The sequence below is a fragment of the Typopeltis vanoorti genome, chromosome 6 (genome assembly GCF_054136105.1).
Source record: "Typopeltis vanoorti isolate ZY-2024b chromosome 6, IOZ_Tvanoo_1.0, whole genome shotgun sequence".
NCBI classification, from domain to species: Eukaryota; Metazoa; Arthropoda; class Arachnida; order Uropygi; family Thelyphonidae; genus Typopeltis; species Typopeltis vanoorti.
This window is the reverse complement of record NC_143554.1, coordinates 70,565,223-70,571,222: the sequence shown is the minus strand read 5'-3', so window position 1 is coordinate 70,571,222 and position 6,000 is coordinate 70,565,223. Positions and strand designations below refer to the sequence as shown.

The window sequence follows — 6,000 nt, the reverse complement described above, 5'->3', positions numbered from 1 at the left end:
TTCTCTGAACGATGCCAGCAAGTTGCGTATAATAGAGCCGTATCTTAGAAAAGGAAGGTGGCTAGTGCTTGCCTCAGGCTTTTGTTCTTGGGGTCCATTAATTGCTTCATTAATGATATTTCATGTGGTTTGACTGTGTATCTCCAAAAGTAAATGATTGCCGATGATGCAAAATTAGGTAAATTTATCAGGAGTAGCTCTGATGTTAATTCACTATAGGATGATTTGAATCGACTTTTAGCTTGGACAAATGAGTGGGATTGGTGGAACTGTAATTTAGGAAGTGGATGAGATTCAGGATCCTCTCATGATGTGGAAGTTCCCAGGGATGATAGCACGTGGTGCAAACACTGCACATCGTATATCTGGTATGATAAAATGTGCATTGATATGTAGGAATAAGGAGGTGGTGGTGGTGGTGGTGTCTCTATATTAGGCATTAGTCAGACCCCATATGGACTATTGTGTTCAGATTTGATCACCTAGTTTTCACTGTGATGTAGAAACACTAGAGAGTGCCCAAAGAGGACTTACCAAAGCGATATCAGAACTCTACCCTGTTGCTATGAAGAGCGTTTGAGATAATGTGGATTACAGTTTGGTTAGTTCAGAGATTCAATCAGATTAATAGAGAATAATTATATAACGAGTGGATTTTAAGATGGTAACTACGAGAATCCTCCCTACAAGTTGTATAAAGACGTGGCGAAGAAGGTATGTCAGGAGTAGATTTTTTACTTGGAGATTTGTTAGTGAGTGGAATGCATTGCTTGAATGTGTGTTGCGAGTGCAGGTAGTTTAGAGTTCTTTAAGGCTGATCAAGACAGCCATATTGCTGGATGACTCGGCCTCCTTTTATGAATCAGTTGACTCCATGAAAACAATTACATAATAATATTAATTAAATGTTTGCTCTACTGGAATATTGCACAATAAAATTATTTATAAGCTCTTCTAAATTTAAATTATAAGCTGTGTCCGCCTCTATCGATATGGTGTCGAGACCAACCAATCTTTCTTGGGTTATTGCTGTTCGCAAATAATTTTTAATCAGTTTAAGCTTGGAAAAAGTTCTTTCCGCACTTGCTACGCTAACAGGAATTGTTAACAATATCTTCAATGATGCATAGCCGAAAATTGCCACGTTCCCCCCCCCCCCCCAAAAAAGACCTTTCACGTACCCCAGGGGTACGTGCACCACACTTTGAGGAACCCTTATCTAATAAGTTGGTTCTAAAATGTTAAGTTTTAGTATATATGGCTACAATTTTTTTTATTATTAAAAAATAATTAGCACATAAACTTAACGTCGTATATTTGTATAATATCTTGTTGCCATATTACCGTGCCTACCTCAATATAGCTGAACGAGGGCCCTTATTACGCGGTGCCATGAAGTAGTCTGCCTCTATGCTACACCCTGTCGACAGTACCGAAGACATTGAATTTTCTCAACATAGTACTGTTACACTTTTAATTTTTGGTTTTATTGAAAGTAATAGTGGAATGGCATCTAATTCATCACCTAGTAAAAAGAGAAGAAAACAGGTGATAATAAATAATCAACAGAAAATTAAAATTATAAAAAAGACTGAAGCAGAAGTGCCCAGATCTGCAATGCATGCAAATCTATGGTAGATATTTTAGAAAGAAAGGAAAGTCATCTTAAGTTTTTTTTTTTTATCTGCATGGAATAATCTAAGACACTGAGCAAGTAGAAGATAATGACAAAACCAAGAACAGAGACTGTTGATGAAGTTGTATGAGAATGATATAAGCAGAAATGAGAAAAGATAATTGTCATGCCAGGTTGACTAATTTGAGAAAATACAAATTACTTCCATGTAAAAATGAGGATACGTTCAAATTGCACATATAGAGGGGGGGGAATGGTTGTATAGGTTTTAAGCACTATCGTGGAATCAGATGCATAGTAATTTGAGGAAAGAACAAATAGTTTGATTTCAAGACTGCAAAGACTTTGTAAAATCTTTCTAAGAAATTTCTCATAGCAAGTTATAAACTGTTGGACAAATATATAACACAGATAAGACTGACTTGTTTTGGCAGATACTGCCCATATCAACTATGGTGAATGGCAGCAAGCAAGACTTATCAACTGGAAATAAACAAATATGCCATTTTGTCTTATGCCAACACTGCTGGGATCCATAGATGCACACTTCTTGTGATTTCAAAAAAAAAAAAAAAAAGGTGTCATCCACAAGCACTTGTGGGAGCATCTCTCCTTGTATTCTATACAGGCTAGAAAAATTAATGAATGACAAAATAGATATCCTAGAAATGGTTCATGGATTAGTTTATGCCAAAAGTAATCCGATACAACAAGAGAGTGTTATATGGACTACTCCTGTGGTCATATTATTAGAAAATAACCCAGCACATCCAAAAATCAAAACTCTTTCCAACAGAAATATTCTGCAGTCTCTCTGCCACCGTAACGTAATGGCGTTATTCCACGAATGGATCAAGTAATAATTAGAAGCTTGAACCATCTATACATGAAGAATTATTTAAGAAATCCTGTCAATTCTGAAGGGATACTCCACGAATTTCATGCCAAATATACAACAAAGATGGCAATAAGGGCAATAGCAAGCTCATGGAAGAATATAATAGAGGCCCCACTAAATCAACCTGGAATAGAATTAAGCCCATATTGGCAATGTTTGAGTGATGACCTGAAATTTAAGGTTAAAAAATACTCACACTAAAGAGGTAAGTGATTCAGAAATAAGAGAGAGGCGCTGCAATAATAATAGAAAATAATAATAATAATAATAATAAAAATACAGTCCGTCATACAGTAAATCGTTTCCCATCTTATTTTCAAATAGCTTGTTGCAGCTGTAAGAAATCTTGGACATACTTGTTGAACAGCATTTCCGAATTATTTCTTATTTAGTGTAGGAGAATATGTGTTAAAATGGTTGGAAAATATAATGATATGTAGGGTGGCGCTTTATTGCAAAAATACTAATGCTAAGGAGGTTTCGAAAAGAATTTTGTAATACTGTTTTTAAGGATTTTTATCTAATAAATGATATCCTTATTGTATGCAATTTTAATTGAAGGGCAGCTAAATCAAACGAGCTGTACATTTCGAATCAAGTGTTAATTATCAACTTTGAAGTTATCAGCATAAAAAAAAAAAAAGGCAATAACACGATGTTTAGTAACACAGATGGTTTGAATAGTGACGTGTGTTATGAATAAACTTAAATATGTATAATACGTAAGTTCTGAAGAAAGTATTTTTGAGAATTTTAAGTTCGTTCAATTTTATACAAAATCAAGAGAGCAGCATAGTTCCAATTTATTGTTTTCACCTGTATTATCCCCCACCCCTCTTTCACCGCTCTCTCTCTCTCTGTGTATTTGTTTGTGTCAAAATTTGTAGCTGCATTGAACTCCCCTAATTGTTCACAGAAATTGGTTCTCTGCATCGAATGTTAATGAAAATAAAGTTATTTGATTAGGTTTGCGAGATTTAAAATGTAACTCATTCATTTGAAGTGCAGCATAATTGTGTTAAAATAGTATTTTACAGTCATATATTTAATCCTTGACTCACTCATAAGCAGAGATAATGCTGTTGTATCAGTATTTTTGTAAATACGCTATGATATTTGAATTACATGGGAACTCCTCTTTATGAGTTTTTGGTTTTGCCAATTTTTTTAGAAATGTTATGATTTGAATGAAATGTAAAAGGCAGCATCCAAAGAGAGTTTTGTTTCACCCATTATTTTAACTATCTTCGAATAGTAGCTAAAATGGTGGTATTTTCTTGAGTGTATACAAATAAAGCTGAACACTGCTTAACATGTTCATTTGGAAAAGCAGCTGTTTCAGATGTTATTTTGGATCAGAATGCTTAGTTGCATATTGTCATTCAAGTTTTTGTACAGTCTTCTATTTCACTTTTTAAATACACATACTAGTCACAGAGAAACTTTACAGAAATCGGTGGTTTCCGTATAAGCATGCGGCTGCCAATACTGTTCCTCTTTAATTCTCTGTCCATAATTCGATGAGATATGGGTCAAGCCTTCATTAAATGCTTTGGTCACTCGCTGCACATAGGAAGTTCTGTTTATCTGAACGAGATGACAATGATATCTTCCTGGCAAGTTGTCTTAGAACCACAGTAATGCCTCTTAGACAAGCAATGCAGATTTTTTATCTGCTGATTAAATATCTTGCCTTTTGAGAAACCAGTGGGCTCTACTATTTTCAAAATTGTTTCTGCAGCCAGACGGTGCCCGTCTGTTTGGAGACACATGCAACTATTTTACAATATGCTATGACATTTTACGTACATCTGCATAAAGGTTTCTAATTCAGTGGCTGGTACATACTGAGGAAAATTTACATTGAAAAATTTTAGGTTACAGATATATCTGCTTATTAAAAAATGCAATCCATAACCAGTCTGACACTAAAAAAAAATCCTGCATGGTTTATTCTTAATATAAGCATTTTTTTTTTTTTGGTGGGGGGGGGATATGGAAACAGTGCTAGGTAATGTTCTTCTGTGTCTAACCTTTGCAACTGTTGACAGGTGAGTGATGTAGAAAAGAATATCTATCTACTATAGTGCCACAGAGTGGGAGAAACCATACTGGAAGTCATTGATTAACTGGCAGGTTTCCAGGTAGTAAAGAAGTTGATGGGCACTGATGTGGAGTACTGGGTTAGCAGTCTATAGCTGACTTCTCCCTTTTTTTTTTTTTTTTGCAATTATTGAACATGGGCTTGCTTCAATATTGTGGCAAATTATAATTACCAGTACAGTTACTAGGAGAGGAAATAATATTAAAACCAGAAGATTATTAATTATTTATGTTAGCAAAGATTCTTCTGATTTCTTTCTACTGAAAAGAGTCCCAGAAAGTATGTGCAATTTCCTGGTATGATTTGAGGTGATTTGCATTATCCATTCAGTGGAGGAGAATGAATGTTAGGAGGTCAGTGTTGTGTTTAAATATTGCTGTGTTAAAGAAATAGGGGAAAGAAGTGCAGATGGATGAGTTGCATCAAATGGCTTTTGCACCAGACAGCATGATTGTGTTTGTATAAATTTTTAGAAGTTAGATATGGATTTGCTAGTGATTGTTATGCCTTTGCTATGTAGGATTGAGAACCAAGCTGGTGTTTTTGTCTCAAGGCATATGTGATGTGCTGAATTTTTTTTTTCTTGGAATGCCTTGGCACGCTTGTTGAATAATTAAGGTTTGGATATTGAATGGATCAAATGGAGTGGAGGAATGAAGAGTGCCATTCCAACATGAGTTCAAATTCTTCAGATTTAAACATTTTCCGTAATGTGATCAGAGCAACTGCTTGAATTTGAAGAATGAAAACAGTAGTATAATCATCGAAAAGAAGTAGAGAAGTCCTAGAAGTTATCCATGTAGGTGCTTTTGTAATGCCAAAGCATGTGAGGTTGAAAGTGATTGAGGAAAGGGTGTGTTGTAGGAGATAGAACTTGTACAAGAGTGGATTTGATTTACTGATATTTATAAAAGAGGTTTCAGCCATATATGTATATATGTGACCTCTTATTTGAGAAATGACATCTCATATTTGAAATGGGAACTGTTTTAAGAACAAGATAGTGTTGGAGGAGTGGAGAGAGTTGTGCAGCTAAAGTAATGTCTGCTAAAGCCTTTTATTCTCCCAAAAAGGAGTAGTTGAGGCTATTTAATCCTTGAGGGGGGAGAGGAGAGTTCATCTCTATGAATAGCCAGTCATAGATAGCTGGCCCAAGACTATCATGATTTTAAATAGTATCTTTGGGAGAAAGTATGGCAGAACTACTGTCACGTGGTGCTTCCTAACACTATATAGTATTGTCTGAAATATAAGTTTGATGGTCAGTTTTCTTGAGCTGTGGGATCTGCATAAAGAACTGAGATTAATATCTCAAATTTTGATATCAGGTCTAATCTAATTTTCCTTCATAATCCTGATGTG

The 6,000-nt window shown here is 35.1% G+C and overlaps 1 protein-coding gene across 1 annotated transcript in view; it reads left to right on the top strand.

Annotated features, from left to right (window-relative positions):
• The first annotated feature begins 3,012 nt into the window (after positions 1–3,012).
• LOC150105523 (late secretory pathway protein AVL9 homolog) overlaps positions 3,013–6,000 on the top strand; it is a 415,642-nt gene continuing 412,654 nt past the window's right edge. Inside the window, exon 1 of the mRNA XM_090394870.1 lies at positions 3,013–3,256. The gene's annotated coding sequence lies outside the window, so the exon portion shown is untranslated. The remainder of the gene's footprint in view (positions 3,257–6,000) is intronic.